The 24,373-nt window shown below is 33.2% G+C and overlaps 1 protein-coding gene and 1 long non-coding RNA gene across 3 annotated transcripts in view; one reads left to right on the plus strand and one right to left on the minus strand.

Moving 5' to 3' along the window:
* The window catches only part of LOC118203724 (RNA-binding protein 24-like), a 278,308-nt gene that overhangs the window by 186,496 nt on the left and 67,439 nt on the right, over positions 1–24,373 (minus strand). The gene's annotated exons all lie outside the window — the stretch shown is intronic.
* LOC146995394 (uncharacterized) overlaps positions 1–24,373 on the plus strand; it is a 174,147-nt gene that overhangs the window by 103,126 nt on the left and 46,648 nt on the right. The window contains exon 3 of the long non-coding RNA XR_015043015.1: positions 931–1,034. This is a non-coding gene — a long non-coding RNA (uncharacterized LOC146995394). The remainder of the gene's footprint in view (positions 1–930; positions 1,035–24,373) is intronic.

The raw sequence follows: 24,373 nt of genomic DNA on the forward strand, positions 1-24,373 counted from the left end.
TCCAGACGTCCGTGGTTCGATTCCCGGCGAAGGCGATTGCTAATTTTTCATTACTCCTGTTTCCAAATTACCTAATGTCTTTACACTGTATTACTACCTTCATTTCCCGCTATCTAAAGGATAAATCATAGCAACTGTATTACCGATCGCTGACCGTGGGTTTGAAACAGGTATGCAACCAGCTGGTTTTTAACTGAATTTGGGACTGTTGCGGACGAATTGAGCATCTGCGAAATAAGTAAAAAAATTTAATAAATAATAATAAATTTAATAAGTGTTTATTAATTTATTATTTTTTAATTTTAATTAATTATTAATTTTTATTTAATAAATTTTATAATTAAATTTAATAAATTAAATTAAATAATTAATTTAATTAATATATTTTGCTTCTATTTCGATATTATAAAATTTGTATCGATTACATAGTTTTATACATGATGAATTTTCAAACACGGAATCATGAATAAGTCTGCAACAGAAACTGATCGAGTTTTATTTTACTGTTTTCAAGAAAAAAAAACCATTTCAATTAATTATAAATTATGTGTGTAATACAGAATGAGCATAACACGTATAGATACTTATCATGCTCATTCTAAGACTATGTTTTCTCGCTTATAGTGATCGGAGTTTATGCAGCTATAGCAAACCTAGTTTCTGACAAGTTTTATTGTATAATGAATAAAAATTTTATTCTATACATGTATTGTGTAATGCTATTTTATACATAAATAGCGAGACGTTAAACATTTTCGAGTAAATATGCTTCTTAGATTTTTCGTAATATTCTCAGGAATTTCTGCAAGTTTCAACTTAAAAGTACCAACACTTAAAATCCTTTATGTTCAAACTGTTAGGATAGCAAAACATATCTTTACGTTACTGTATCTTTTGTTTGATTCTCGCCCGCACCTTTCTTCCAAACAGGGTCTACACAACGCAAATGCAATACCCATTTCTCAGAAGACCAAAAAACGCATACACATAATTAAGGAGAGGAATGCGTACTAACTGGACTTTGGACAAGACAGGTCAGTAATGAAATTTACATCTTTTCCAGACGGGCCAAAGTTACTTATCTTTTGATTTAACACCTTTTGGTCCGCATTCGTGAAACATTTTGGTCTGCATTCGTCTTACTGCATCAAAAATACTCACTTGATAACGCAAGCGTTCTGCACTGAAGATGAAAACACTATTATTAGAAAAATAGAGAAGTGGTGAAGTTATGCGGATATATACCGGAATAAGATTTATAAAAATCCACATTTCTATCATGAGAAAAAAATTAGAAGAAACTGATCCTGAATCATCATATTTCTACTGATGAAACATATTTTGTTGTGAGGGGAAAACTGAGAAATAGAACATAAGGATGTTAAAATAGTTCATTAATCACAGAACTTATAATCTGACAGTATCTGAATAAATACTGAAATGAGTTGGCGCAACAAACTGGAAAGAAAGCCCATTTGTATTTAAATAGCTGTTTAAAATGCGAGAAAAATTTTACAAAGGGAACAAAATTCCAGGGCTGTGGAGTCGGAATCGGAGTTGGGTAGATTTTGGGGTAAAAGGAGTCGGAGTTGTAGTCGCTAAAAACAAGTGGACTCCCACTCCGACTCCAGTTTTTGTTGAACAGTTTGAAATTGGAATAAAATAATTAAAGTGAATTGAAAAATATTTAATGACAAACTGAGTTAATATGTTTATTTATGGACTACATTATAGTTATTTTCTATTTTATTGACATATTAATAAATAAATATAAGGGAGCAGGATGGATGTGATATTTGCCATTATGCATTAAACTGATTTATTTAGTTACTTCATTTAGTTACAAATCTCATTGGTAAATTTAGGTAAGCAGCAATAGCAGCAAGAACTTCCAAAATCGATGCTATTCTTAGGAAGCGAGCAGGAAAAGGAGCAAAGCGATGGGGAGTACATATTTGATGATATAAAAGAGGTTGTTAGAAATAAGAACTTTTTTAGAAGATGTAGATAACCCTACATGTTTCACTAACCCAACCTAATATTTCACTAACAGAAAGACTGTGGAATGTTAATAAAGTGTGATTCTCCATTTGCTATCGATGAATTCAAAAAAAAAAAAAAAAAAAAATACCACAACAGCATGTATGCATGTATGTCATTCATAAGTTGTTGGCCGATAAAATCGCTTTTATTTTTTTAACAAAAATATACATAATAATTTGTCTCGTGCCATTAAAAATTTACAGATTATTATTTTACTCGAAATTTAAATAAAAATTAAAAGCCTATTTCACGATGTCTTTTTATTATCCATTTTAGGCAATTCATATGTAGTATGATCAATGGTCGTTTATAACTGCCAATATGTATTTTAAAGGGAGTTATGCATTATGTGAGTCTGGAAGATGACCTTAATACTAATGGTCTGGAAAGTTCATATTAAATAATTTATCACCCATAAACAAATCAATATAATAAAACTAAGAAGAAGCAAAAAGTATTTACCAATTGCAAATGATAATATAATTTATCACCTATAAACAAATTAATATAATAAAACTAAGAAAAAGCAAAAAGTATTTATCAGTCGCAAATAATAATAGTTGAAATTAATTCCTTAACGGAATGCTTTCAAATTACAGTTATTATCTGCCTGTCTTTGTGTCAGAAGGACAAGAAGAAACACAGTTTTAAAACCTGGAAGTTTTCACAGAATTAGCATGGATCAATTTTAATTTTTTTTTAAACCTCAACCCATGCTACATAATACGAAATGTAAATAATCATAATCTACCTCTTAATATTGCATATAATATTAAGATTTTTCTCAGATTGTATTCAAGAGGGAGAGAAAAAGATCTCAAAGAGATCTGTTTAATAAACGTTGTATAAACGAACAATGCAGACGTATGCTGTGCGCTTTAGTTTCCATTAAGGATATCATTATTTCAAACAATGATTTAAAAGAGGAAGAGTTACATAAAATTTCATCAAAAAATAGGTAGTCTATAAAATAAAAAAGTAAGTCTAAAATTCGGATGACATAATTCTATCAGATAAAACCAGAGAAAATGGAAAATTTCAAAAACAACACAAAATTTAGAAAAAATTCATTATATGAAAATACTGAATTTAGAACAACTCCTCATTGAAACTACACAGACATGTTTGTATTGATACAGAAAAGAACTGCATATCTTCGTGCTCATACGTTTTTGAAACGAAAATATTTCTCGCAATAGATTTTAAATTTTAAATATTTATTATCATTGGACACAATACATTAATAAGGAATGTAAAAAAAGACATAACAATACTGGAATAGCACTTCTTTACCACTATGTAAGGTTTATCCTAAGTTTTTAAAAGTTATTTTAAGTTAAAGCTCCTTTCCTATCTCTCCTAATTTTAGCTTAGAATTTCCTACCAGAATGTGTTTTCAGAATCGCGTTTAATGGAAATGAGTAAGAGGAGTATTTAAGTCGGAGTTCCACTGACTTCGGGAGAGAGCCTCAGAGTTTCTGAGTTTCCTCAGAGTTTTTGACTAGCACGCATTTACCTTTTGGCCATGTCTGTCTAAGCTGTTATTACGCTATAGGCCCTTGATAGCTTCGCTATCTAAATTCGATATTTAGGGAACAACTACTTAGAATTGTGATAACTTCGGCTATATCTCTTTAGTTAAGCATTAGTTAAGTTCTTATTTGTTATTATTTTGAGTTCAAGGATAAGCGTGGAGGCATTGCTGTACGGCCTGTGAAAGAGGCCAACTGTTTATTTTTATTTTGAACAATAAAGGGTAATTAACCCTTCTCGAGTTTACGTTTCTGGTACTGAACTTAAGCGATTATTCGCTTAGCTTTTCACAAAGTTCCTCCACATTTAGTTGTTAAATAAAATGGTAGATTTCCGTAACTACATAAATCTCTTCATTTGGATGAATTTGAATTCTTTTTTGAAGCTCTCAGTTTTGTTCAAATTTGCATCTTCGTCATCAGTTCGTAATCCTAGACAAAAACTTTAAGAGTAAACCACATGCCCACGTTTTGACTATTAATCTCGTGGCAAAAATCTAACGCTGCACAACAGGTGCAGCATTTAAAGCTACACAAGTTTGCCAACATACATGTTTTTACTTTCTTACAGATTTCGATTAGAGCTTCTGAGCACGAATTGTTGCTTCCACTCATATGAATTCATTTACAGGTTATGTATGACTGAGCAAAGTTTAAGCATACTTTAACACGTTTGAAAAATGAAACTAAATTATGATTTTTAATAAAACGATTAGACGAAGAGAGAAGTATAACAGAACAAAAGACATAATAGTATAACAAAATAACATGTATGGCAATCTATATAAAATCTACGAGTTGAAACAGATATTATACAAGAAGATAGGGCAGATGACTTGCTTTTAATTTTCTATTTGCTTTATTATCTAGAAACTTCTGCATAAAATAGCACTACAAAAAAATTATTTCGAAATTCTATTGCCATTCATGATCGTGAAATATAAAAAGAGTAGATAAAATTGAAATGTATATTGCTAACGGTATATGCGACTAATGCTAGTCATCTAAACAAGAAAAATAAACCCACCCAAGTTCATACGAGATAAAGCGACATACTAAAGTTGTCGGATGCCAGAAGGAAAAGAAGAATTTGAGGATACGGTGAAAATGGTATTTAAAAAGTAATATTCTGAAAGAAATTTTTGATTAAAAAAAGTAAAACACTAAACCTACAAATTTTCTACAAATATTTTCCATTTTATAGTCACTTTCAGCGCCTAGTCATAAAATTATACTTATTTACGCATCCCAAATAGACATTCAAAATTAAAATTAGGCGGCCCAAAAAAAAAAAAAAAAAAAAAAAAAACTATCGGCTTAAATTTTGAATCAAATTAACGATTTCGCGGGGGCGATCGTGATACAGTGATGGTGAAAAGTAAAGGCACACTTTGCAATTTCTCAAAGAACGGGGAATGGGAAGTTGTAAAATTCATTATTTTTATCAAAACATATTATTCCGTGCGTACAGCTTCATAAAATTTATTTTATGCAAAGAAACAGTTCACTGATCTGGAACTTTCCACAAAAACACTCGCACAGCTCTTCACAGTATCAGGGAATATAATCAGTAGTTATACTAAAAATACTAAACACAATGCCATGCAAGGCGCATCTAAAAGGTCTCTCACGGGTATCTCAACACTCCGAAGTCACTCTGAACTAACTACTCAGAAACTGAGCACCTGGTCTTATATAGTTTTCTCCCGGCCGCCAAAGGATTTCTAATACCTCCCACTTCTCTAAATTACTGAAAAGCATATGAGGGCCGGATACGGTTACAGCTACATATATACATGTGGTAATTCGCTTCCATAACTCGTCCGCCTTTTCCTAAATCTGGCAACAGCGACAGCAGCGAGATACTTCTTCAAGCTGCGTGAGGAAATGGACAGACTTCCATTCCGATGATGTTATGACGTAGCGTTGGATGTAACTGAACTATGCCGCTCGACGATGTTAATTGATGATGTGATTCCGTTTCATGATGAATAAAACTTTTTATCTTACTTCCTTTCACTCTGTACATATCATAATCATGTTTATTCTTTCATCATTAAATACCTTTAAAATGCCACTGCCTTTCTCTATTTTAATCCTAACCTCATCCCACATGGGGGCTCGGCCCCGCGAACTCTTTCGACCCCTTGAACTAAAATCTGTTCTTCCCTTCAACTTTTTAAATCCCCTAGACTACCATATAACATACCAAAAATAACTATAAATGATGGACTACTGTGGAATAATATCGCAAGATTCCCGTTGTTGTGATTCGTCAGCACGTAAGTAGAGCTAATTCTATTTGATGAAGTAATGTTAATCAAGAAGTAATATTCTTTCAAATTATGAATATTTGATGACGTATTTTTATGAAGTTTATTTGAAGAAGCGAAAGGCATTTGATTTTGATGAAAATTCATTTTATTTTTGAATGATTATTACTTTGAAGAATTAACACTTCCGTTTTCGAATTTGATGTTCATGACACTTAATTAAACAGTGTTGATGAAGTTTAATTGAGATTTTGATGGAAATACATTACTGACTATTTACAGAATTGTGATGTATTAAAAAAATTAACTTTGAAGAATTACTTTCGTTTTTGAATTTGATGCATAAATTTCTTATTTCTTGTGATGCCTATATTTTCCAAGAACTGTAGAATATTATTTGAAGTTATTAATTTTGATATTATATCTTAACGTGAAATTCTATTTTCCATTCTTAACATAGTCTTATATGAAGATTTGTTTGACGATATATTTTACTATTTGTTTGAATCATATGTTCACAATTTCAGTTATGATTTTTGAATGTTTTAACATCATTATTGTGTAAGAAGAATTAATATTATTGTGAAGAATACGAAACATTAAAAATATACTTTGTTATGATAATTTCTAAAAACGAAACTGATAAATAATGGCTACACTTAACGATTATCCCAATATTGCACAGTCATTAAAAACCGCCAGTAACAAGCATATCAAGCTTTTACATCGTTTAGTTTTTGGCTCAGATGGTGATCGGCAGAATCGTGCTAGGTTACACAATTTTTCTGGTTTTCCCAAACCATTTCACTTTGAAGATACGAAACAAAAAATTATACAAGAATTTTCTCTCACAGATTTAATTGCCATATGTAGCGTACTGCATTTAGAATTTTCCACCGATATTGAAAACTGTGCTCACAATATTCTTACGAATCTAGCTGATGTCTCATTATTAAAATCAGATTCCGCTGACCACAGCGACCTTGAAGAAGACGCTTTGGTGCAAAGTTTTAGCGTCACCCAAACAGCCATTAATCACACTCCAGATGAATCTTTATGTAAACAAATGGAAGCAAAAATCTGTCTTGAAAGCGCGCCTGCAAATTTATTGATATCGACTAACCCGCAAACACAGACTGTTCCGTTTCAATGTTTTGGCTTAAAAGACATTGTTGATTTGATCAAACCCTTTTCCTCTCGGGATAATTACAGCGTTGAAACTTTTATTTCTGACATAGAAGATATTTTTAATCTCTATGAGATCACGAATCCTGTACACCAAGTAATTTTTGTTAAAAAATGTCTTACCGGTCCAGCTTTAACATTAATAAGATCAATTCGTGGAATTACTAATTGGGAACAATTAAAACACCATTTAATAGATGAATTTTCGGAAAAAATTAATAGCCTTCAATTACATAAAATAATGGAATCTCGTCATATGAAGCCATTTGAAACCTTACAAGAATATTTTTTAGCTATGAGAGACCTCGCACACAAAGGTTCTATGGATGATTCTTCTTTGATTGAGTATGTTATAAATGGTATTCCTGATTCATCAAACAATAAAATAATTTTATACGGTTGTAAATCCATTCTTGAATTTAAAGAAAAACTGAAGATTTATGAAAAACTCTTTAACAATTCAAAACGTTTGAAGCAAAACACGCCAAAGAAATTTACAAATTCCTTTCCCAATGTTAAAATTGATGCTAAACGTACATCAGACACTCAACCAGTATGTTATTCCTGTGGTTTGAAAGGCCACAAAAGCAATACTTGTCCAAATAAATCTAATGGCAAATTCTGTTATGGCTGCCAAAATTATGGTCACATTCATTCCGACTGTCCCAAACGTTCTGGTACTTCTACCACGGAATCTGCCAATTGTTCTACATCTGATAGTACTGTAAATGCACTTTCTGCTCAAAATTTTTCTAAACATCCGATGCATGTTGATATTCAACTTAAAGGAACTCAGTTAACTGCTCTCTATGACACTGGATCACAAGCAACACTTAATACGGAGAAAACATACCGCAAAATTGGTTCTCCACCATTACATCCTTCCAGAATTACATTTTCAGGAATTGGCCGAGACACAGTTCAAAGTATTGGATTCTTTCAGGACTACATTCAAATTGAAAACACTATTTTACCTGCTAAAATCCATGTAGTAAAAAACTATATGATTCCTCTTGATGAGATTATTGGAATAGACTTTTTGCAACAAACTCGATTTACATTTGATAAAGACGGTATTCATTTATGCAACAATAATAATGATCAAATTTTTGTTAATGTTACTCATGATCACACTTTTCCACCTGATCTTTCACACATCTCAAAATCGGAAATTCTCGAAGAAGTTCAACATATCATTACTCCTCACAAACCACACGAAGTTAACACTGCTATGGAAGATTTTCAGAAAATAACAGAAAATGAAATTCAGTTGAAGAAAACAGTTAAGGAAAATGATAATGATGATGCACATGACGATTCCGAATTGGATTTAGATGATGACAATTTGGATTTGGATGATCACGATCAAAAGATGATGCTGATACCAATCATGGAGCTCATGACGATGATGTTGATGAAGATGGTGATGACGCAGACGACGACATGGATCAAGATCATGATATTGATGATGACGACAATCATAACGCTAAATGGTGCTGCTGATGATGATGGCACTCCTGAAGCTAATGAAGATGGTGATAATGATGTTGATCAAGCGAACGTTGTTGTTGTTAATGAAGATCATGTCAATGAAGATGATGCTGGTGACAACGATGATGATGACGGCAGTCATGAAGCTAATAATAATGATCCAAGCATGCAGAATACTGAAGAAACTGTGACAAATAAACTGAATCAATTTGAACAAGCATGTGCTGATCAAGCAAACTACAAAACACCTGCTAAAAGTGCAGAAATTCCCAAAAGAACAGAAAAATAATCTAAGGAAACAACTTGTCTCTGACATTCTGGTTGAAGCTTTTGAGGCAATAAAGAATGCTGAAATACTTGGACGAAAAATTACTGTTTCATACATTTTATCTGCTTCAAGCCCAAAGAAACGCAAGAAGAGAGCCTGGAAGTATAAACGAAGAAAATTTAAACGAACTTCAAAGACAATGAAATTGCCGACACAGCATGATGATGAAAAAGCTGCATTATGCATTGAAGCTCAACGGAACCTCCTCCGCTTACAGCAAGCACATATACGACAGTATAAGAAACGTCGCAAACCTGCCTGCAAATGCAAACTTGGACACCAAATGCCAATCCAGCCTGAACTAAAACTTCCACTTGGACTGAATCTTCGACTTGAACTGAAACTTGGACTTAAACTTCGTCCCAAATTCTTCGGTCTTTATGAGACAGTTCATCCCTTTGATTATTACGAAGTACGAAAGATACGCCATGAAGACACCATTATGATGTCAACCTGTACTGATAAGATGAACTGGTGGTGCACAAAGCTAACATTCGCCACCAGGACATTGATTCTTTTTTCACTTTCTCTGCTTTTTGTTTTCTTTCTTTCTTTTCAGATCAACCCCAGGCGAGGACGCCCGGCAAGGCAGAATGACCGTGTGGTAATTCGCTCCTATAACTCGTCCGCCTTTTCCTAAATCTGGCAACAGCGACAGCAGCGAGATACTTCTTCAAGCTGCGTGAGGAAATGGACAGACTTCCATTCCGATGAGGTTATGACGTGGCGTTGGATGTAACTGAACTATGCCGCTCGACGATGTTAACTGATGATGTGATGCCACTGCCTTCCTCTATTTTAATCCTAACCTCATCCCACATACATTAATTACAATTATTCAATAACAATATACATTGTAATTATACAGGAGTCGGACCAAAATGTCGCCGACTAGTCGCCAAGTTTGATGACTTTTGAAAATTTCTCGCCAGTTTGTATTACAAAAAATACAAACATCAAACGACAAAGCGAGAAAAACCAGCGCCAGCTTGGTGATATCTCGCTAAATTGGTGAGATAGCTATTAACTCAGTGTTAAATAGTCTTGTCCCTGTATGCTTACTTTTCTTGGAAAGGAATGCTTCTTTAGATTTTTATGTTGCATTAAGCAAAAAATATTACAAGTTCACATACAATTTCATTAAAATTATTCACAGGAGTACAAAATTCACAACAATATATTATTTATACAACCTTCAGAATATTATAAAATAACTACAAAATGTTAAATTCAAATTCATTTGAATAATTAATAAACTAATAATTATTATTAATAATAAACGTACAAAAGTCAACATAACTTTTCAACTCATCAGAATGAAGGCCAAAAATTAAATCACAGTCTTGAGTTTAATGCAAAAAGTTTTATTGCGTCATTCTATACATACTAATCATGATATACGACAAGGAACAGTTTTGTTTGCCTGAAGTAGCGCTGAAAGTTCGACTATTTCCGCTTAATTGGCTGAATTTTGAAATGGCTAACAAGCATGTAAAAACTGCAACTGAAGAAAAATAATCATCCATTTAATATAATCAGAACAAATCACAGAACGAAACTGGTAGTGAAAGGAGTCGATACAATAAGCTTATAAAAATACAAAGTGTTATAAAAAATTTTAGATCGTCTAATAGTGTGATAAATGCACCAAGAAGTGGCCGCTCCAAAATGCTGATTCGTAAAGAAGAGTGAAAAGTTGTTAATATTGTTTTAAAGTGGACGCAAAAATTCCTTTAAATGCTGTCGTAACAATAATCAAGAAAAACTTTAACAAAATAGTTCATTCAAAAACAATCCGTAGAATTTTTTATTGGATTAGTTACAAATTTAGAGCAGTTAGAAGAAAACCATGTATCAGTAAAACTAATCGAAGGAAAAGGAATACTCCCTTTTGCAATGAAGTATTAGAATAAAAACGGTTTGGATCGAAGGTATTATTTCCCGATGACAGTAAATTCTGATAAATACTTTGGAATGATAAGAATTTAAAGACAGTCGAAAACTGAGCTTCCAGAGAAGCATATTCAAGCAACTGGAAACCACGGGAACAAAAAAGTGATGGTATGCGGCTGCATATCGGATACAGGTTCGGCTATCTTGAGTTCATTAATTGCACAATGGACCAGCATGTCTATCTGAATATCCTTAAACACAATCTTCAACAAAGCCCAAGTTTCATTTATGCAATAACTTCTACTTCCAGCAAGACAATGATCCCAAACATACGGCATATAGTGTCCGTCTGTGGTGATTCTATCATACGCCCTACAATCTCAGTCATCTATTTTAGTATCCTGACTTGTATCCCATCGAGCATGGGAACAGAAATAAGAACTGACAACAGAGTAAGGAAACTTTACAACAGGACAAGGAATTTGACAACAGGGTAAGGAAACACGATGTACTGAACGTGTGGAAACACGATGAACTTCTAGGAGAGACATATGAAAATGTCTCTCCCAGAAGACTGGGACAAAATTTCTTCGGAAACTACGAAAACATTGATGAACTCCATGCTAAATAAGCTCAAGCTGTTAATAAAAACTCTTGACTAATTTTAGTTTAATGTGATATTTCAGCACTGTGATTTCACTTTTATCTTTCATTTTGATGGGTTGAAATACTTTATTTATTTTTGTAAGTTCATTAATTTTAATTTTAATTCAACATTTAAACATTCAACATACAAGTGTTTATGCTTTGATAAAAATGATGATTTTTACCATTTTTTCAAATATTTTGAGAAAATGCAAAGTATTTCTTCAATAATGTCCATCACTGTACCTCCTTCTTCAAAAGCAAAACATTTTTGCAAAAATTTTACTGCGTGGAATTTAATATATAAACAGCTATGAAATATCGGCAGATTTATCAAAGAAAATACTTAATCATGCCTCAAAATACTTTCTTCAGTCATCTTAAACAATCTTCATGTAACATCTACAAAAATAATGTAACACCAGGAGACAGGTATATTCATCAAGACCGCGAAGGAGACCTCAGTTTTATTTTTCTTCTGTCGCTAATTTTATTTATTTTCGAGCGTGTACCCGAAATAGCAATGAATGAGTCAACTTCCAAACACGCGGCTTTACCCCCGCGATCTCGGCATAACGCTTTCACTTACTGCTCAGGTCTCTTTTCAATCCCTTTCTGACACTTCACCACAGCCGTGTGAATAGAAAAAACGACGAAAGGGGGAAAATCGCGAACTAACGATCTAAAGGGTCAATTACCTTGAAAGCGAAGTGACTGTTCCTACGTAATAATTGCAAACTTCATTCAGCGTTAAAAATTTTTGCAGCAAGACAAGAAAAAAATTCCAAATTTTATGCAACAGTTTTTATTTGATACTCTGATGCATGTCTCTTGCACAGTATAGTGTTTTAACTTTAATGCTTTCATATATTTATAAGTAAGTATAATTGTACAAGCTTCTTTAATACTTTTAAGAATTTATCATTATTTTGGATTGTTCATATTAAAACTATTTTTGTCATTTCGGAAACAGATTATTTAGTATGTATTTCCAAATTTATAGGGGCTAAGATCAGTCATATTACTTCAGAAAAATTCATTATGGAAGACTGGAGCTATATTAATTCTATTACGCCTCACAAATGTAAAATTGATTTATATGCATACTGCTCTCTCTGCAGCTTGTTAGTATATAAGTCAAGTCACTATGATGCTGAATTTTAACAGATATGAAAAATATTTACTTATAATATACTTAACGTGCTTCATGGATAACTTTGATTCCCCATATACAACGTTCAATATCAGCATATCAGCAAGCGTTCGATGATAGCAGACCTTTACTTCGGCAGACAACTCTCGGGTGATTTTCCATAATCGACTAAAATAACTGACAAGTTTACAATTCCTGCTTGAAACTATTTGAATTCTAGAATTTGAAATGCCGTTTTATTTTATGTTATAACGCCCTTATCATACAAATTTAAGTGGTCAAATACATGGCCTTGGGAAATAAGATGTATCATACTACTAAAAACACACTTTGAGTTCTAACATCTAATTTTTCTCCAGTGTTTTGTATGCAGTGAGGAATGACCAGGGAAAACGTTTTCTTAAAGATGGAAGTATAATTATTTAAATGAAGAATGAAGTTAATCGAATGAAGAACGTTATCATAGGTTCTGTGAAGCCATGTTAAAAGAGTAATGTTGGTTCCTTTATAGCGATACTCCAGAAAAAATATATTCATATGGCAGAAAACCTCTTAGATAGTCTCTTAAAAGTCTCAGATCACTTTAAAAAAAAATGTTAACCATTGTAACTCTGAAGAAAATAAAATTTAAAGAGAGAAAGCTGCAGTAGTAGAACTGTTTAATATTTACTTTCTTACTATATTTATTTATATTTGCATGACATCAGTAAAAAAACGCATCTTTGACAACAAAAAGATACTGAATAACACTATGACTACCCATATCTCCAAATTTATGGAAGGAAACAACATAATGCGAAATTATTCTTTTATCCTTCATATTTACTCGGTGATTAGCTAATAATTTAAATTTCTCATTTATAAGACAATTAAGGAATTTCTTTACTATAGTAACACTCCAACTTATGTACTGTGGCTAGTTCATTTAAATATGCTTTAAAAATCTGCATCATTTTTGGCGCAACCTTGATTTTTGATTTAACTTAACCAGTTATAAATAACCTTTATTTAGCCAAGTTTAGCTAAAGAACACTTAACAGAAATTTGCTTTTAATTAAGTTAAACACCTGCGCAATGCGAAAATTCATTGAAGTCTGTAGGTTTTCTGCAAGGTTAGGCTGCCAGTGGCTATGATTACAGCATGTAATTTTTCATAATTCGACAGTTCGTAAAACAAATTTGAGCTAGTTTCTCGAAGAAGTACGCCATTAGGTAACACCCTCTACCAATGCAAATAAAATATTTGTAGCTGTAATATTCAGCTTCAAATGCAGCTGCACTTTTAGCACGGAACACCAAAATAACTGAATATCTTAATGACTGGAAAGCAAAGACCGGCTTACAACAGCATAAATTCTGTGCTAAACAGAAATCTATTTTTGGGTTTGCTGTTTCTTAAAATACGAAAAACAAAACCTTTTTTCTCCCTGAAGATGATGTTAAAAAAAAGTGAGTAACGAACTTAAATTTTAAACCATTAGTTTAAAATGATTCTTTTTCTCTTCCACTGTTTACGGTCTAATGCGTTCATTAGATATTTTGATGAAATCTAAAGATTAACTAGGATTTTACTTAGATTAAAAAGAGCTATTAGTCTCGAAATGGGATTTTGCATTGGTTCACTATAAACGGAAAATCACTTTTCAAATTCTTGCTACCAAATATTACATTTATATCATTTTTAAAGAAATTAAATAATGAGGAATATGCAAGTATGTATGAACACTGCCTAAAAACAAGGGGGGCAGTTCTATATCTCCCGTTCTACTGGCCGATTAACGAAATTCAATTTGCGTCATATCTCGAAAGCGAAACTTAGTTTATGTATTACATTTATATATATATATAATTGTTCCAAAATAGGTACTATGACAAAAAATCGGACATTTTCTGAAATGACATGCCAATTTTTTTCCATGTTTCGATTCTACGACTCAAATTATGCCAAACTGCTAAGTTTGGGAAAAATTAGCTCTCAGAATTTTAGCTCCTCCATGTTAATTAAATTTGATATATATTTATGAACATCTCTTCTTTTATTAAACTTATTTGATTTAATCTTTTATATTTCGAAATTTAGGTTCATTCCACATAAAATTCGCGCATTTTTTTAAGATTTATTTTTAAAATTTGTATTTTAAAATAATTTTTATAGACTTTTCGAAAAAAATTTTAAATTATAACCTATAACATTTTTGCCATCTTAAACTAGATGTATTTCTAAGCATACTTTCAAAAAATTAACGTTTTTTATTATAAAATTTCTAAGATATACGTGAATTTACATTTTGATGCGTTTTGAAATTTGGCGTATTTATTATGAGTGATGATAACGAAAATGTGATTTAAGTACTTTTCTAAAATTCTTTGAAAGTATGAATGAAGTGACTTTTTTTCCTGTTCGTGGACAATGAAAAAAAAGGAAAGGAAGATAGGTTGCTATCAATTGAGAAGTTCACCAAATGAATTATTTTTGGCTCAAACTGAAACAAATGCGCCAATATAAATTTTTAAGTTTCTCCACAAATTTCTCACCAAATATTACAAAATTTAATATCTAGGCATAATTTGAGACGTAGAATCGAAATATGGAAAAAAATGGGTATGTTATTCCAGAAAAGGTCCGATTTTGTATCAAAATACTTATGTTAGAGCAATGCTATACATAAATCTAATATAAATCCTAAGTCGCGCTTTCGAGACATGGAAAACGCAATTTGAATTTCGTCAATCGGGATAGTAGAACGAGAGATATAGAACTGACCCCCCCCCTTTTTTTTTTTTTTTTTTTTTTTTGCGCGCACAGTGTACGTTCCGAACGACGGTAACTAGAACCATCAAACCTTGAATAATAACGTAGTCTTTCACCCAAATAAGTGCACCTGGAAGCCCGAATTTGCAATTTTGAATTTTTAAAACTGCCAGAATTAGAATTATATATCTTCTTTGTAACAGACATAAAATTGTAATATATATTGCAAGAAACAGTATTAATAAAAAAAATCTGATGTGTGCACATGGCTTTCTTGTACCCGGCTTACTACATTACACACATATTTTGCTGCACTTCATTTAAACATATTTCCTCAACTTGAATAATCGATTTCTCGAGACAAGTAAAAAAGACAATTACATCATAAACTGCAAATTTTGAAATTAAATATCCCAGTCAACCCTTTTTTGTACGACAATCAAACTTCTTTTTTTATTTATATTTTTTATAACGAATAAAAAATCCAAATATAAGTACAGGAGTCTGGAGCCAGCATTAAAAGTTAGATTTCGTCATTTGTCCGAAATTACTATTTTTTTTAATTTAAAATTGCTAAAATATGAATATTTTCGTAATTTAAAACACTTTTGCAACTGGAAGTGTATGTCTACGACCAATGATTGCGGAAATTAAGGGCAAGTAAGGACTTTTAAGATGGGTAGCAGGATAGGTGGGTATATAGATATATATGTTTCATACTGTCGATTACAATGGAAAAGGAAGGCACACAACTAGATGTCAAAGCAGCCCCATATACAAAATTTCAACGTTCTATGTCTAATCGTTTTTGAGTTATGCGAGATACATACGTACGCCATATACAATTCAACAGCAAAATTACAAAAATTTTAAAAGCAGCTTAGAATTCCCGATGCAGTGTAAGTGCTGGCATACATTTTTCTGTTTTTTCAGTCTCTTTTCACTTTATCATATCAGCGTTTCGTTTTCTTACTAAGATGGATTTACAAGACTTCTTTTGATACTTTTCTGTTATACGGGCGCCATGAGAAAACACTATTAAATTGTGTAGTAATGTACCGAAGATAAGAACAATGTAATCAGCTAAGTCATCACGGTTATATGAGTCAAACTGAGCCAAATATTCCTGTCTTATGATTTGTAACTATTTTTTAGAACTGCATGAAACATAATTTGATAGATGACTTTCTTTGTATATATAATTTGACTAAAAGCACTTTTTTTCCAGAGGCGGGGAAACTAAAACTCTACGACCAAAGGGGCTTTTTTTAATAGGTTGTGTATTACCTTTATTTATTAAATATCATTTTCTAGCACCATAAACCATTAAACCATAAAATTCAATTCAACAGCAACATCGCAAAATAATTTTAAAATGAGCATATCTTTAGAATTTTCGATACACGGTCTCGCGCGCTGGCGATAAAAATGTTTCTTTTCCGTACAGTGTTGCCATTCCTCGCTTTGAAATCGTTGAGTTTCTTAATCGAAAATAATTTAATGTCTGACAAAATATAAATCGATAATAAAAAAATTCCAAATTAGAGCTTTCAGATGCCCATATTCGGTGGAGGATTAAGCTATTGAAAATTTGGTGGTCCTAGGTACCGTTGTTTTATCACAATGCGAGAAACATACACACATTTATGCAGATTTTTCATTACTTAATTTCTTTAAATATAATACAGGGCTCTACTATTTGGTGGCAACAATTTCAAAAGTGATTCACCGTTTATAGTAAATCGACGCAAAATGCTAAAACGAAATTAATAGCCCTTCAGGGTTAACGCCCTTTGGGCTAAAAAAATGAATTTTACAAGCTGGGGGATTTTTAAAAGCCTCTTAAAATGAGGAGAAGGCAGTGAAATTACTAAAGGTAAAAGGAATTCTTCAAGGGCGAATATTTTGTGAAAATAATCCTGAAATGATGTTGAATTTTACCAATTACGATACACCGCCCCTAAATTTCTTACAGCTGTAAAATTTATCTACTGTTGGTGGCATGAACTGAACTCAAATAAATTTTATAATATGCAATTAAAAATGAACCATAAATACAGTCGTCGACTGGAACAATTACATGCGGGATGTTTGCGCTCACGCCTTGGACCTGGAGTTAAAATTGGTGGAAATAATAGAATAGTAGAGGTTAACTTAAGTCTTTTTTACGAGAACAAAGAGTAAGGTTGGACGTGTTCTTCTTCCAAAATGGTTTTTTGGAGGCATATGTAGAGAACCAAAAGAATGTTTACTTGTACACGTAATCGGATAGCTCAGCTAAAATTTTACTTGGTGCGACTGATAAAATGTTGCAGACGGTAGTACAATTTTTTCGGCTTGTATGCTGAAAAGCATACAAAACAGAGGATTTAAAAGAAGCAGGATATAATCACCTCACAGTTAACCACAATACAGTTTCGTAGACCTAAACACAGCATCTCGTACACAAACAGTTGAAAGAATGCGGGTCAATGCAGAATGGCGTAATAAACACCAGTGTAACACCCCCCACGCCCCAATCTTGAACCATATTTATTAGAGTTTTAACGACGATTATATAAAAAAAAAAAAAATGAACTTTCTTCGAAAATGTTACAAAACATCTCTAAATTCATGGTCATTTTCAAATGTTAATTGTATTTCATTTATAATGTATTTAAAATTTATTAATGCTGTTATAAAAAATATCTTATGTTTCGTGATAGAATAGAATTTTTCGATATTATGAAACTGATGCACTGGAGAAACGGTGTAGCACCAGGGTGCCTGGGTCAGAGACCCTACCCCTTGCCGAACAGATAGGTAATTTCGAATGCTGTCAAAAGGTAACTAGCATTAGATAATAACTAATTTTTTAAATATATATATATATATATATAATAATTTTAAAGTTATAAGAATGGACAGAAGAGGAAATACGTTAAATGGGAATTTTTAAAAGCTAAAGTGTGCGCCAAGTTTCAAGGCCTAAGAATGCCATCTGTGGAAATCTGAAAAAAGGGGGATCGAGCTGGCATTAGCCTGATACAAAAAGAATATACATACTATATATACTATATAAGAATACATACTATATAAGAATATACATACTTGGTGCACTAGTGAAAAAATTGAACACCTTAATTTTAGTAGAATAAGCAAGCAGAACCTTATTTATCAGCACAATATAAGAAAAACATAACACATTATTTACAAATTAATCAATATGGATACTAAGTATGGCCGTAGGCCATTTACTGTAATAGGGATCATTTACATTATATATCGCATTTAGAACCAAAAACATTTTCAAATATTTCAAATAAAATAAACATCTTGCCAATAGCGTGCTCTGCAGCTTAAAGCTCAGGCATTTTGTCCGAAATCTTTCTAATAATATTAACAAATGAAAAACCCTTAAAAATATCAACAAGTTCCTTAATGAATTTAAATATAACTATAAATAGACGGAAGCCTACTTCTGTAGGTTTTTTCTTAATACCATTATTATCAGTAGTTTTTTTAGCATTTTGCCAGACATTCTGTCATTTACATATACAGTCTTTTCATTAATTGCATTAGCGTAGCTAATGCCTCGTATTACACTGTTCCGATTGACATTATTAGATACATTATCTTTACTTTGTGCATTGTCTTGTACATTTTTAACATTTCTAGCAGTAGGGAACTTCGGGCAACCACGGTAATTAGCGGGATGCCCTGGCTGTTTGCAGTTGCAGCACATAACATTGTCAATTCGTTTAGTCTTACGGCTTTCAGTTTTATGTGTCCCGGCGCACTTGACGCAGCGGGGCTTTAGTTTACAATTTTTTGAAGAGTGGTGGAAGTGTTGGCAGGTGATGAAATTGAAAAAAATCCGTAATGCCCATGCCGCGATTCGAACTCCGGACCACCCGAATACGCGTCAAGCGTGTTTCCAGTTACACCAGAAAGGCATGCGGAAAGGCGGTAGAAAATACCTTATATGCTCCACCTTTTAAAAGCCAACTGGGGTATAGGCGACCCAATCACCAAATCCTGGTGGCGACGAATTATCGTCCACCACCTTTTCAGTTCGGGCGTCACTTTTAATCATTAGAATCTTTCGATACCAGGAAAGTGAAGAATTCCGCAGCGCCCTAGCCGGGATAAACATTTAGACTGGTACATCTACACAACTTTAGAAGTGGATAATAAAAATTGTTCGCAATCAGTTTTTAAATCATTCTCATTACTCATAATAACTCTCACTATTTATAATTAATTCACTTCATTTACACTTAAAAGAAGATAAAACACTCGTACATAAAATAATCGAAGAATTTAGGAATAATAATTTTTTTCTTATTTATTATTGATAAAACAATGCATAGTTTAAATCTGAGATGTAAATGGAATTCTGGACATCAAGATATTGTCGTATTTTATTTCACTGAAATTCCTTATTTCTCTTACATTAAAGGACAGTTTCGCTTCCAAAAAGCATTCAGAAATAGCATAATGGATTTCCCATTAAGGAAAAGTAGTACCGCAAAATGCAGAGCACTGTATTTGCCTCAATCTTTCATCCTTATAAAAGAAACATGTCAGATAACCTGTTACATTCTTCCAATAGAAGCATAAAAGACATTTAATTTATTTCAGTTATCAACAAAAAATACTCAGATGCCGTTCAACAAAAATACAGCCCATTATATTGCCATTAATCCTTAAGCTTTGCACTGTAATTCATCTTCAGAAGAACCAAAGCAATATCACATATTTCTTTAAGGTAATAACTAAAATACCAGGTATCTTTCACGAAGATGATAACATTCAAGTTGTTGAAAATATTTCAAAAGAAACATATTATACAAACCAGTTTAGCTCGCATGCATTATAATCTTCTAATTTGAACTGTTGTTCATACCCTTTAGCTCTCGTCTTTTTAAAGTTTCTTTGCAATCGATTTAGTCAGCCATCTAAGACTGCAAGCTGTTAAAGTATCTGATTTCTCCTAAGCATTAAATTATCATATATATATAGAGAGAGAAAACAGTTTTTTTTTAAATAATATAATCACGTCTAGTGTATTCGCGCACTACGCTGCTGAAAAATTATCAATAAAGACATAAAGTAAGAAATTTAGGACCAATTTTACACAATTTTCACAAATATTAAATTTTACACAAAGACCAAAAATTGAAATTCATAAGTAATAAATTTTAAAAAATCCTATAAATGTAGAAGAAGAGAAATATATAAATATATATATGTGTGTGTGTGTGTGTGTAAGATAAAAATTTTGAACGCAAACTTATAATTTCAATTGTCCATAACCAATTTGCTTTTTTTTTTAATTTAATTTGGGGACTTCCTCTCTCTGTCTTAGAAATAGCGCCATAAGTCTAAACTATGTCATTCAAATTAATCATGCGATCTTACGTAACAACTTAGGTACATATTTTGCCGTAGCCAATTTTCCAAACGACAGGCATGTCTCAAGTGCGTGGAACTCCCAACGCAGAGTTTATTCAACTAATCCATCATCGTTTAACTATAATAAATAAAAATAATAATAAAAAGAATGTTCACTTTGAATTCCGAATCAAGCCAAGGTCACTGTAACATAGAATGGTGCGAGAAAATTTTTATTTTTAACAGAGTTATAATAGGCAATGTATTGTTCAATAAGTGCGAAAATGATTTTAACGGCGTCTTCAAGAGTTTTATCTTATTTGGAAAGTGAAATATTATCAAAATCGATATCGAAGCGTGATTTCTTCAGATGTTTCGATATCGAAGCGATTTCAAATCAGATGTTACTATGTCATTATAAATAACATATTGAATAATTGGTTATAACTTGAAATCTGAAAATATAAGTTTTCTTAGAATAATGATTTTAATTCGATGGGGGAAAAAAGCACCGTCTCCGCCGCCAATGGTGCGATGAAAGAAGGATGTGGACGGCAGAATGGAATGAAATTGTCTTTACTGACGAGTCACGCTTCTGTCCGCAACACCACGATGGTCGGATTCGAGTCTGGACACACCGTCGAGAGGTGATGCTGAACAGCTGCGTTATGCACCGCCACACTGGTCCTGCACCGGGTATTATGGTATGGGGCTGTATTGGATATCACTCTCGCACTCCTGTAATACGCATTGCCGGTACTTTACACAGCCGGCGCTACATCTCCGAGATGTTGGAGCCAGTTGTCCTTCCTTACCTTCAGGGCTTGACCACAGCTATATTTAAACAGGATAATGCGCGACCACGCGTGGCACGCATTGTCCAAGGGTTCTTCGTCAATCGCCAGATTGAACTGCTTCCCTGGCCGGCTTCCTCTCCGGATCTTTCGCCGATAGAAAACATGTGGTCCATGGTTGCTGAACGATTGACCCAGATTATATCTCAAGCTGCCACACCAGATCAACTTAGGCAACGTGTGGAAACTACTTGGTCTGCTGTACCCCGAGAACACATCCAAAGTCTCTTTGAATCAATGCCGAGGCGTGTGGCAGCGGTGATCTCCAACAATGGCAGCTACTCTGGCTACTGATTCTGGAAGGAACCACACTTCACAGAAGTCTATAAATTTAATCATTTGATACTTGGTCAACATGTTATCTACTAAATAAATTTTGTGATATCTCTTGTCTTTCTTGGTGTTGCAATTTGGGTGGCCATCAGTGTATATATATGAGACGCCATTTTAAATTTGCTTTAAGGAGTTGTTTAATAATAATAAATACATTACAATTTATGTTTTCTCCCTTAAATGCTATTCAATGATATTTTTTCGTGATTTAAAGTTTTTGGATTTAGACTTTTCACGATAAGTAATATGTGCTTTTAAAGGTCTGAAGTATGTTATTAATATTCTCATGAAGTTTCAAATTTATTTTTATTTTTAATTAATGCAAATAATAGTAAGAGTTGTCTACATGCCAACAGTGAAGCCTGCCAGTGTTTACTAGAACACAAAATTCCACAAGGTCCTGAGAAGACCTCCCTTTGGAAAAATCTATACTGATCAATATTTTGTAGAATAATCTCCATAGAAATGCATGTCACGTGACCTCTTAATATAAGAAACCTTTTCCTAAATGAAATTTTATTTTTAGTTATGCACAAATGCACATACTTTTCGTTCTTCAATTTGTGTACGGCCCTTGAACATGATCCCTATTTTAATATCAAATATGTCGGTAAATTTCAGTGACCAAGATCAACAACACTCGTACGAGAGACAAATTTTATGTCTTTATTTTTTAATGCAAAAATTTTAGTACGTAGTTTTTTTCGTACAAAAGTTTCCTAAATACACTGCTAAAAAAGAAGAAAAAAACTTTTTAAAAATAACAGCTTTTCTCGTAATTTTCTCCGCGAATCCCTTCATTAAATTTTCAAGGCCAATTAATGTTAACTTCGGTCATAGCACGCGTTTCTACTGCGCAAATGGCATCGTATAAAACAGGTAACAACTGGGGACGGTTTACCTTTTCTCGTTGTTGGTATTGCAATTCTCTGGAGACAAAATTAGTAATGCCGTTACAACGTTGTCGAGGACTTTATAGACAATTGGACGACTTCGAACGTGGTCGCATAGTAGGGATGCGTGAAGCGGGCTGGCTATACTGAGCAATAGGCTGTCACTTGCACCGTAACGACAAGACTGTGCTAAAGTGTTGGCAACAATAGTACTCAGTGGTATTGCTGCAAAGTAGATATCGGCAGAATCAAGGCTCTGAAAGACGAAGGTGCACGGAATGGGAGGCAATGTAGGATGATTGTCCGCTATCTAGCACGCTACAGCCTCTTACATCACCCGTGGCACCTTCCATCACCTCATGGCACTTGGCTGAGGTGAGCTTGTGCTCACAGCGGCCTTTAAGACGTCTGCCTTTAATCCCACATCTGTCGATGTTGTGTCGTGGAGGATCATCATGACTGCCAACCGACTGGCATCGCATAGTGTTCAGTGATGAATCCCTTCAGTCTTGGAACAGACGACCATCGGGTGCGGCGTGCATGGAGGGGCCAGGGTCAGCGATTCCAATCAAGCCTTGTTTTACAGAAGCACACATTACCTCTGGTGTGACGGTGTGGAGTGTTGTTTCTAACAACAGCAGATTAGCCCTAGTCACCTTGCATACAAATTTAACAGGTCAGCGATATACTGATTACATCGTGTACTCTTCATGGCACGCCATCCTGCAGCCATTTTCTACAGGATGTTGCTAGATCCTATACGGCTCCATAACTCTAAGCTGCTTCCGAGTTGATGGTACTCTTTGTTGGCCAGCAGGATCACCAGACGTTTCGCGAGTCAAACATGTATAGGATATGGTCGGGCACCTCAAAATGTCGCAGAACTTGAACAATAATTGAGGAATGCAGGCTAGAATGTATCACGGAAGATTAGAAATCTTTACCACTCCTTACCTCAACATTTACAAGTATACATCACCGCCAGGGGATTCATCAGTGAATTGAACATTCAATGTGCAATTTCCAGCCACTGAAGAGGCCTTGAATTTTTAATCATTTTATTACCTGTGTATGAGCTTTACACATATTTGATTTCAACAAAAACAGTAACATTTTCATGGTGCCACTTCCCCCCCTTCCAAAAGAATGTGTAAATACAAGAACTAGAGGAACGTATAAAAGGTTAGAGTCTGTATTTTATATAACATTAATTTTTTATCTTTAAAATGCGAAAACAGGAATCTCTGTGTCATTTAAAACATTTTTATAACGTTATATTACATCGGCGATCAACGGTTTCAAAAACAAAAACCGGGTAAGGACTTTGTGCATATGATGTATATATACACTTTAAGAAATTAAGTGACACTTGATAAAGCCAAATGAAACAAAATATTACTAAATGTGCCAAGAATTCGATTAGTTACATATCATGCGTTATGCCCCCTCCGATAAGATGGCGCATGATAGACGATTCCAAATACATATATACTTTATTATTGTTTTTATTTTATTTGAGATCATTACTACAATAAAGCTGATTAATTGGAACACTAACCTTTCTAAATAAGTAGTAGGAAATACTATTTATAATCATTTAATTCGTATTAAAAATTTTTGTA

Source organism: Stegodyphus dumicola, chromosome 9, assembly GCF_044657685.1.
Source record: "Stegodyphus dumicola isolate Sdum_Otavi_A_Nest chromosome 9, ASM4465768v1".
NCBI classification, from domain to species: domain Eukaryota; kingdom Metazoa; phylum Arthropoda; class Arachnida; order Araneae; family Eresidae; genus Stegodyphus; species Stegodyphus dumicola.